This window comes from Gallus gallus, chromosome 18 (genome assembly GCF_016699485.2).
Source record: "Gallus gallus isolate bGalGal1 chromosome 18, bGalGal1.mat.broiler.GRCg7b, whole genome shotgun sequence".
Lineage (NCBI taxonomy): Eukaryota > Metazoa > Chordata > Aves > Galliformes > Phasianidae > Gallus > Gallus gallus.
Window position 1 is genome coordinate 528,057 of NC_052549.1, and position 10,906 is coordinate 538,962.

Consider the following 10,906-nt stretch of genomic DNA (forward strand, 5'->3'; position numbering starts at 1 on the left):
ACTTCCTGGGAACACAGTCCCCTGTGCTGGTAGATAGGAATGGGGACCCGAATAGGCCATGCATAATCCACAATTAGATGGTTTTGGACCTGCTCCAAAAGCTGGATGCCCGAGTCCACGGGGCCAGATGGACTGCACCTTACCTCAGTGCCAGGGTAGGTTATGGGATGGATAATGTTGGGATTAATTAAAGGTCAACCAGGGGATCAGGCCCAGTCACAACGGGTTGACGACCGGTAGATCCTGTTTGACACAAGAACTCGCCCCACGCCACCGTGGCCAGAGGAGACTCCAGCAGCAGCAGCAGCAGGAGCAGATCCCGTGGAGGGAGGAAGCAGGGGCAGCTGGGCCTGCTGTGCACATACACAGATAGACATGTAGATACCTTGTCACTGCTCTTCTGCCTCCACTTTTCTGGGGGACTGGGAGTTTTGTCTTCACACAGGAACTCCGCCACAGCAGCATTTTCCAGTCCGTGGCACCTTGATCCCAGGATGTGCTCCGCACCGTGCTTCTAGGGCATCAACATCTGCTGTTGCACAAAGGCCCCTGAAAGGAAAAGCACCCTTGCACGTTTGCACTGCTCCCACACTCCCCAGAACTGTCTCTCAAATCTCATAGAACACAGACTCTCTCAGACTCTTGACTGCAGCCCAGTAGCACAGCATCCCCTCTCTCACTTCATGAGCCAAGAGGCCATAGTTTGTCTCCCTTTTTAAGCTTCACAGACCCAATCAGGCAAGAACTTCGGTTTGCCCATCCTGCAGCCAGGAATGCTCCAACCTGAGGGGGGAGTGGCCGTGAGAGCAATGTCTCTGTGCAAGTGCAGCTCGTTCCTCCCCTCTGACAGGGGCAGAAGGAGTGAGGCAACAGACAAAAGCAGAAAGCGTCTGCATATCCCTCGTGGCTCTAATTTCCTGCCTCACGCTGGGAAACGAGCTGAGCCGCTGGGCCTCTCCGTTATGCTTAGCTCTGCAGCTCGGACATCATCTTTACACTCAGCTGTTCCTGTGCATAATGCTCCACACAATGACCCTGCAGAGCCCAAAAGCCTGCCTGCCTGCTGTCACTCACCTGGAGGTTGCAGGGTGCTGTGCCTCCTGGCTGGACCTGCTGCTGCTAGCTGTCACTTGCAAGACACTGAGAGTCCACCTGCTTGGAACTGCAGGCAACAAACACAAACAAGAAAGAAGGAAGAAAGGATTCTTTGATGTCACAGGCTTTCCCAGGCTTCATTAAAACACGTTCTGCTGTGGAGCACACCTGCAAGCATTTCACCTGGGCAAAAAGGGGTGGAGCCTGGCTCCAGCCCTCCCCACCCTCATTTAAGGGCTGCCTGTCTAAGGGGAAGAATCTCTACTTCTCTCCTACTAAGGGGAGATCTGCTCTGTGCTAATACTTTCTGAGTCCTGTTCTTCAGAAAGGGGTCTTTGTTTACTAGCTTGAGTCCTTCCCCATTCTTAGGAAAATTAAAACACAGGAAAGCAGCTGGATCAGCTACTGCCTTTCACTACAGTTACCATTTTAGGTTAGGGATCAAGGTTGAACTGTACAGAGGGAGTGCAGCCACAAGGCTCTGGCTGTGCCGGGCCTCCCACCAGCCCGGGCCCCAAAGCAGCCCCAACTGTGCCTGGTCCTCCTCCATCCTGGGCCCCAAAGCAGCCCCACTGGGCCTGGTCCTCCTCCATCCTGGGCCCAAAGCAGCCCCCACTGTGCTGTCCTCCTCCATCCTGGGCCCCAAAGCAGCCCCAACTGGCCTGGTCCTGCTTCATCCGGGCCCCAAGGACCTGGTTGCGCCTGGGCCCTTTTGTCTGGGCCCAGAGGAGGCCTCAACTCTGCTAGGCCCCCCAGCTCCGGCCCCCCCAGTGCAGCCCCAACTGCACCTGGTCCTCCTCCATCCTGGGCCCCACACAGCCCCAACTGAGCCTGGTTCTCCTCCATCCTGGGCCCCGAGGCTCTACCTGTGCCTGGGCCCCCTTCCTTCTGGGCCCACACGAGGCCTCAACTGTGCCAGGCCCCCTCCAGCCTGGGCCCCGAGGCCACCACTGTGCTGGACCACCCTCCGACACAGGCCCTGCCCCAAGCCCTGCCCCCTGTGGACAGCTCTGCTCTTTGCCTGCTTGGTTTTTGTTCTCTCTTCACTCTTCCAGGTTGACTGGATGAGTTTCAATGGGGCCGAGTGTCGGGTCCTGCATTTTGGTCACAACAAGCCCAGGCGTCCCCCCAGTCCTCCTTGGGGAGGAGTGGCTGGAAAGCTGCCTGATCCCTGAAAGGGACCTTGGTGTGCTGACGGACAGGTGGCTGAAGATGAGCCAGCAGTGTGCCCAGGTGGCCAAGAAGGCCAATGGCATAACCACAATTCCTGGCTCAGGAATGGTGTGGTGAGCAGGACTAGGGAAGTCATCCTGCCCCTGGACTCGGCACTGGCGAGGCCTCACCTCGAGTCCAGTGTTCAGTTTTGGGCACCTCAGCACAGAAGGGCCGTTGAGGTGCTGAAGCAGGTTGAAAGAAGGGCAACAAGGCTGGGGAAGGCCTTGGCCAATATGCCCTCTGAGGAGTGACTGAAGGAACTGGGGCTGTTTAGTGTGGGGAAAAGGAGGCTGAGGGGAGACCTGATGGGCTGGCTCCCTATTCCACCCAGGGAGCTGGTTCAGTCACCATCCCTGAATGTGTTGAAAACCAGGTGGTGCTCGGGGACATGATTGAGCAGGGGCTTGTTAGAGTTAGGCTGGTATGGTTAGGTTGTGCTTAGACTTGAGGGTCTTTAAGGTCTTTGTGGCGACAAAAACTGCAACCATCTCAAGCCCGGGGGAAAGGGGCTGACCCCAACGGTCACGCAACCCCCCTGGGGGGAGGGGCTCCCCTAACTGCCACTCTCCAGCTGTCATGGCAGGTAAGGCAGCAGGCTTCCCCTGCTCCCATGCTTCAGCTGGCCCCAGCGCTCCAGATCCCACCCCTGTGCCAGATCTCACCCCAGCGCCCCAGATCCAACCCCTGTAACCCCAATATCACCCTGTAACCCAGAGCTCACCCCAGTGTCCCAGATCCCACCCCAGCGCCCCAGATCCCACCCTAACAGCCCAGATCTCAGCCCAGCGCCCCAGATCCCACCCCTGTAACCCGATATCACACCCGTAACCCAGATCCCACCCCAGCGCCCCAGATCCCAGCCCTGTAAGCCCGATCTCAGCCCTGTGCCCCAGATCCCACCCCAGCGCCCCAGAGCTCACCCCGAGCCCACCCCAGAGCCTACTTTGGCCTTTCCCCACAGAGAGAATCCCTCGAGGAGCGCTGACGGTGCCTCTGACACCCGACGCCATCTTCCCTGAAGCGACTGTGCCGCCACCGGACCCCGCCTGGATGCAGCAGCCACCATCCGCGGACCGATGCCGGTACCACCCCAAGCCCTCCCTGTCCCCACTGCCACCTACCTGGCGCCTCAGGCCTCTGTCTGGCCTGGGGTACCAGGTGTCTGGGGACAGGCAGCGCAGCTCCCCCCTGGGGGGCTGCCCCCAACTGGGGCTCAACTGCCACCTGGGGGCCTGCCCCCAACTCTGGGGCTGCACTTACCGCTGCTGCAGCTGCTACCTGGGGGGCTGCACCCAGCTATGGCTCCCCCCACTGCCCCTGCTCACTGCTGGGGACATCCCCTGCTGGCAGGGACGCTGCTGCCCCAGCAGCCGATGGGGCTGTGGCCTGGGGCCGTGTTCCACGGGGAGCCCCCGCAGCCCGCAGGCACCTGCCTGCCGCAGGCCCCCGGCCGCCCCGGCCCCCCGCCAGTTCTTTTGCAGGTACCACCACTGCAGGAGCAGGTGCTCCCCGTGCCCTGCACCCTGCCCGCCACCTGGGAGTCGCCGATGGAGCCCTTTCAGGACGCCGTGGTGCTCACGGAGGACCAGGGGCACCCAGCGCCCACCGACGGGTGCCCCCATCCCGCCACGGCTCCGCTCGGCTGCAGCACCGCAGCGCTGGACTCAGGGGGTGAGTTTGGGGCTGCGGGGCGTGCGGCAGGCTGTCCGCACCGGGTGGCTGGGGGAAAGCTGGCATTGCCCCACTGGGGATGTCCTTGCTTTTCCAGCAGCCACAGCGAGCGCAGACATCCCGGAGGACGTGGCGGACATCCAGCATCTCCTGGCATGGCTCAACGACGGTGAGTTTGGGGGCAGCAGAGCTGGCGGGGGGTTGCTGGCACCCACCACCCACCCACACTGGGTGTGGGAAAGAAAGCTGGCATTGCCCCACGGGCATTTTCTGCCTTTTCCAGAAGTGACATCCAAGACAGGCATCCTGTACGACGACGCAGACATCGATGACCTGCTCACGTGGATCAACAACGGTGAGTCTCTCTCGGAGGGGCAGCAGAGCTGCTGGGGGGGTGTCTGCACTGAGTGGGCGTGGGAAAGCCGGCATTGCCATTGCCCCGCTGGGCATTTTCTGCCTTTTCCAGAAGAGACACCCAGCACCCGCAGACTTGACAACAATGATGTGGAAATGGACCGTTTGCTCACCTGGATTGACGGTGAGACTGTGCTCCGCAGAGGTGACCCCAGAGGTGGCTGCCTGCACCGAGTGGCTGTGGGAAGGCTGCCATCATCGTTCGGGGGGATGTTCTTGCTTTTTCAGAAGCGGCTCTGGAGGTCCCCCAGCACAAGCAGGACCTGCCCGGTGTCACAAGAGAGGGGACCAAAGCCATTGCAAACAGCTGCCAAACGCAAGAGCTGATGCAGCGCATCACTGCCACAGAGCCACTGAGCCCTGATGTCTCCAGCAGCCTCGACTCCTCTTCTTCCAGCACAGAGCACTCGGACTCCTCCGGGGCCAGCAGGGAGCTGAGCAAAGAGACACATCCTGAATCAGGGCTCCTCAGCAACTCGCTCTGCTGGCAGCCAGCATCCCCTGAGCTGCCCGTGCCGACGCCCTGGCTGCCCCTGCGCCTCCGTCGCCCCGCACTGCACATCTGATGGAAGAGGCGCGGCGGAGGCGGCCCCGGGTGGTTCTCACGCCTGGCACTGCGACCCCCCTGGCTGCCCCCGCACCTCTGCTGCCCCGCACTGCACGTCTGATCCAAGAGGTGCAGCGGAGGCAGCCCCGGGTGGTTCTCACCCGCCTGGCACTGCCGACCCCCCTGGCTGCCCCCGCACCTCTGCTGCCCTGCACTGCACGTCTGATCCAAGAGGTGCAGCGGAGGCAGCCCCGGGTGGTTCTCACCCGCCTGGCACTGCCACCCGGATTCATCTCCTGCCGGCTGGCAGACATGCACCACAAAGACAGCACCGAGCCAGCCAAGTGCCCAGCGCCCGCCTGCACCACCACTAACAGCAAGAGCACCGGGCACGAGCAGCACACTGGCAGCGGCCCAGCCACAAAGAGGAAGCTGCCGCGCTGCCACGATGGCCCAGGCCACAAACACCGGCGCTAGGCCAAGCTGGCTGTGTCAGCACGGTGGGCGGGCAGCAGGAGGACTGTGCCCTGATGGGGTGCCCATCACAGCCCAACAGCGGCTCGAGCGGGAGCGCACCAAGAAACCGGCCCACTTGCTGGAGCAGGAGACGTGGCCATAGCCGACCAAGACGGCTCCCTGGAGCCCTGGGCTCCTCGCTGGCCCCCACCATGCCCAGAGAGCAGCGGCAGTGTTCCGGGGGCACCAGCACCGGCCCCAGCCCTACCCCTCCAAAACTGGGCTGTCCACAAACGGCATCTTGGGCTGGGGCAATGCGGGACTCTGAAGCTGATGGACCGCCAAAGGGTTGGACTGTCAAAGCTTGGGGGTGGGAAAAGAAGGCTGGGGGGTGGGAAGAGGGTGGGGAGGGGATGGTTGCGGGGTGGGGAATGGGTGGGGGGAGGGAATTTGGGGTGGGAACTTTGGGTGAGAACTTGGGGTGGGAATTCTTGGGGTGCTCGGATCTTTTTGGGGTTGGAAATGAAATGGCTGTACTGTGATATGTTGGGGTGTGGGAACGGGGTGGGGGGAGGGAACTCTTGGGGTGGGAATTCATGGGTGTTGGGATCTTCCTGAGGTTGGAAATGGCTGTACTGAGATATTGTTGGGGTGGGAATCCGGGGTGGGGGGTGGGAATTTGGTGCTGGAATTCTTAAGGCACTGGGATCTTTCTGAGGTTAGAAATGAAATGGCTGTACTGTGATATTGTTGGGGTGGGAATTTGGGGGGTGGGGAACTGCTGGGGTGAGAAATGGCTGCCGTGGGAGATGGTTGGCATCAAAAATGATTGGACATTCTGTAACTGCTGGCATTGAAGATGGGGGGAGGGGAGGGGGAGGGAATTCTGTGGGGTGGCAATTCTGGGGGAGAAATTGTACTCTGATCACGTTACACTCCCAAGTTGTTGGAATTTGGAGGAAGGAATTGTTGGGGTGGGAATTTGGGGGGCTGGGAGGTTTTCTGCAGAGGGAGGGAACTATTGGTGGGAGGGAGCGGGGGGAAGGGGAGGAGGTGGGTGGTGAGCAATTGATTGCGGGGTGGGATGCGGGGTGGGAAATGATTAGAGGGTGGGAATTGTAGGGGTGGGATCAGAAACAATTGTTAGGGTGGGAAATGGTTGGGAATATCATCATTTATTTGCTGTGTTGTACGTTAAATTATTAAACGTATGGCGTTCGCTTTCCTACACCTCTGCCTGCAGTCGTTTGTGCAGCACTAAACCCCCCCCCAGGCCCACCTCCGGGGATGCTGGGGTGGCTGCAGCGAGCCAACAGCTCCTCCACTCTGAACATCTCCATCTCCATCGCTGCTGTCAACGTCTCTGTTGCCTTGTGCTGTTCCTGGGGAAGGAGATGGTCACGCAGTGAGCAGTGGGTGTGTTGAGCTGGGGGCACTGGGGCAGTACTGCAGCCACTGGGAGGAAGACACACTGCCAGGCAGCACTGGGGGGCACTGAGTTTGCACAAGAAGACTCTAGACAATACTGGGAGGCAATGGGAGCTTAGTGGGGAGCTAAGCAATCCATTTCTCCCGTGGGGGAGACTTTCTCCTCGGGGGTGACCCCCCCAGCACCGCCGCTTGGCTCTGCCCTGGGCACTATGGTCCCCGCATTCCCACCTGATGCTGTCTCTCAGTGACACATTTGTCACCCACAGACTCACCGGGGTCCTGAGCTGGGCTGGGGGGGGTCCTGTGAAAGCAACCCCAGTGACAGCCCTGAGCCCTATACGGCACACATCCCGGAAAACCACCTTTCATGCTGCCAAGATCAGCTTCAGCTCATCACCCTGGGACTCCAGCGGGGGGCTCTGTGGAAGCTTCCCCTGTTTCCAGCTCCTGCTACCCCGTCCTGTTGACCATGCTTCATGCTCTGGCATACACCTGGAAAGGTGAACTCGGCCATGGCCTAGGAAGAGCTCTGCTCTTTCTTTCTTAGCAATGCCTCTGAACATCTTGAAAGCCAGGAGGAAGAGGCCATGGCTGAAAGTCAGAGAGATTCTGGCAGCACAAGGGACCGTTTCACAAGAACAAGCTCCACACAGTCTACGGGAACACCATTTCTTAGCTGCTCTCCTCCCTGCCCCAGTGGCGGTCACACTTCATCATCTCCACTTGACAGGCTGGAGCAGCAGCAAGTTGTACTGCTGGGTTTCTGAAGGCCCTTTTAACCTCCGAGGGAAGAAAACAGCCCGAACAAAAAGGGGGCAGCGGGGCTCTCCCTAGGACACCACTGGTCTCAGCAGAGTTCACAGGGACTTCAAACGCACAAAGCACCCACAAAAGCATCCCAACAGCTCCAACAAGGAAGCAAAACAAACAGGAGCTCACACCTGCTCACACAGCATGCACAGAAAACCTCTCCCCATTTCTCCCCCTGCCATTTCTACAGCCATTTACAGACACTGGGGAAAGGCAGCGTAAGGCTCGTGGAGAAGACTGGGTGGACATGACATTTCTCACTCCCCTGCTGCCAGAGCACTGCTCGTCTACAGGACCACTATTTCTCAAACAAGCACCAACCAAGCACGGCAACAAACAACTGAAACAGCACTTGCCCAGCAAAACAAACAGCCTGCCCAAAGACCTCTCCTCAGAGACTTGCCCAAAAGGCCACAACCATTACTCCCACGTGGCAGGCTTACTCACAGAACAGCAGCCTTCTCGTCACCGTGCATCACCAGGACACAAGCAGCCTGCTGGGGCAAGGAAGGCAATCTCTCCTCAGCATCTCACCACACACGTTCCTCCGCACTGCTTTCCTGCACAGATACAAGGACAAAAGCCTCACTTCATCCGAGCAACGACTGGCAGCAACTCCACAAAATCCTCCATGCCAAAGCAGCTCCTGCAGATGCACAACGGAGTCCTCCACAAGGAACACGAGCTTATGCTGCAGCCTCTGGAGAAGCAAGCTGCCTTTGTGGTGCTTGCTCGGGAGGCCTCCTTTGCATCACCTCCCAGCCACAGCAGGAGAGCTTTTCTTCTACATATCCATGCACCTCGGTACCTTTTCCCAAGTTCCAAAAAGCCAAGGAAGGCAAAGCAAAATCACCTGAAAAGCCGAGAAACAAAGAGGAACACCCTGAAGGAGGGAGAAAAGAGTTCCAAGAATGGGAAAGGGAAAAGTATCAATCACCACATCTGAACATAACAAAGGTATTGCAACACAGGAGCAGCAATAAAGCAAGACTGACAAAAGAACGTCAAACAACAAGGAAAACAGAGCAAAGCAAAACAAAGACACGAAATACAAGAGTCCAGCACATGAACTCAAGACAGCATCATCAAAGCAAAAGCAAACACAGGAAAACAGGCCCACTGCCCCGCCACAGGCATACACTGATCTAGATCACTCCGTGACAGCCAGCTACACAAACGGGAAGGAAGTAGGAAAGCAGTCTTTTGGACTTCACAGGCTTTCCGCCTCATCAAATCTTGTTCTGCTCAGGAGCAAAAAGAGGGAAGCAACTCACCTGGATGACAAAGGGGTGCAGCCTGGTTCCACCCCTCCCTCACCTCATTTCAGGGCTGGCTGCCCCAAGGGAAGGATCACTGCTTCAAATTCTGCTCTTGTTTAGTATGGTGTGAGCCCTCCTCCCACAAAGGGGTAAGCAGTTCCATCTTCATTTACGGACTGAGTCCTTCCGCTCCCTGGCTAAGGGAAAACTGTGCCTGTGATAGCCTTGGTCTACAGTTGCCATTCTGGGTTAACCAGTGGTACACTTCCGTTGGAGGCCTGGGTCAAAGGAGGTCCCTAAGGGCCAGCTGGGTCTGGCCCCTCTGGCTTCAAGCAGCAGAAAGGCTTACAGTAGCAGCTGATAGCCGAGGGGGATACCACTCTGTGTAGAAATGGGGGTACTCAGAGCTGCGTGAACTCCTTGGACAGGCCAAACAGCGTGGAGGTCACTTCTACTGGTAGCTGTGCAATTCAGGAATGAAGTCTGTTGCTCAGCTCGGACGCCTGACAGCATTTTGTGTGCTCCAGCAGCTTTACTCTGAGCAGTGTATTGCTGTCAGGCAGACTGGGGTTTCTTTACCACTACCTCAGCAGGAACAAGACTAGAAATACGGTCCGTAAGTGCACTGCAACTGAACAGAAAATGGTCTGGTTTGGCTGTAAGAATAGTGTATTTGAGGGATTTTGGGTGGATGTGGGCTAACAGGACAACTTCTGTGGTGACTGGTTTCTGGGAAGGAGAACAATTACACTTGGTTTTAGGGAATCAGCCCGGGATTCAAGCGACTCTTACTGAGAAAAGGGAAAAGGGAAAGCTTCGGTGTGGTAAGAACATTATTTGGCGAGCTGTTGTAAGAGCGATGGAAATCTCTCTTGTTGTAATAAGAGATGGAAAAAAAGCAGGGGAGTTACCTCGTAGGAAAAAAGAGCTCAGGGAGCTTGAGACAGTGTCTCAGAAAAGGCGTGCTTTGCTTAGGATTGCTCTGTGTCTGAGTTTTCCTTGCTATTTGTGCATGAAGCCCTCAGATGGGAAACCCAGCCTCCCCCTCCAAGTGAGGACATTGCCCTAGCAGCCCCTGGGGCTGGCCTGAAAGGAAGGGAAAAAAAACCAACAAAAAACCAAAGCATGCAATGCAAAGCAACAGAGAAAGAAGCATAAAAGAAAGAAAAGATGTTAAATAGCAAAAGGAAAAGCAAAGAAAAACCACACGACATGGAAAGAACAAAGACAAAGACAACTCTCGGGATGGAATCAAAGAATGCCCTCAGGCATCTGTCCCTCCCCTGAACCTTCCTACGTCCCAAGAGTTTCTGCCCGGTGGGACCACGTGCAGGACAGCAGGCTTGGCTTGATGGGCTGCAAGGCCAAAAAAAGGGCGGCTCCAGGCCCCCCAGAGGATGTCACAGCTGACATCACCCACGCTCCTGGAACCTTTGTGCTGTTACAATCAGTTTCCATGGACGATGACGGGCCCTCCACAAGGACAGCGGGCAGATGGTGACAGGCACCTCAGCTGGGAGATGCACTGCACCAGCCGCTCGCAGTGGCCCTGGCTCGCACCTGGCAGAAGACAAGCTCGGCCTCATCCCCTGCTGGATTACGGTTAAGTGCTACTATTTAGTCTAATACTAACTGCGGACGTTACCCTTTGGCATCAGATTGGTCGGTTACTGCATTAGATAAGGCTTCACGTGGAAATGCTACCAAGTTCAGTCAGGGCAAAGGCGTAAGAAAACCCCTAGGGATTGGCTTAAAGGTTACTGTTAGAGGCTAGCGTTTAGGATGAAGAGTTACATAGTAGGTTAGGATGAAGGGCTCCCTTCAGTGACAGGTCAACGGTTACCACATTGGATTAGAGCGAACCATTCCAAATCGGTTAGGAGTTAAGGGCTACCCTCTTGGTTAGGACGAGGGTGGCCCTTACTTGATGAGGGCTAACCCGATCCCTGTTGCATTTACAGAAAAGGCTTAAGGGCTACACATTAGTGGGGTTAAACATTACCTGTGT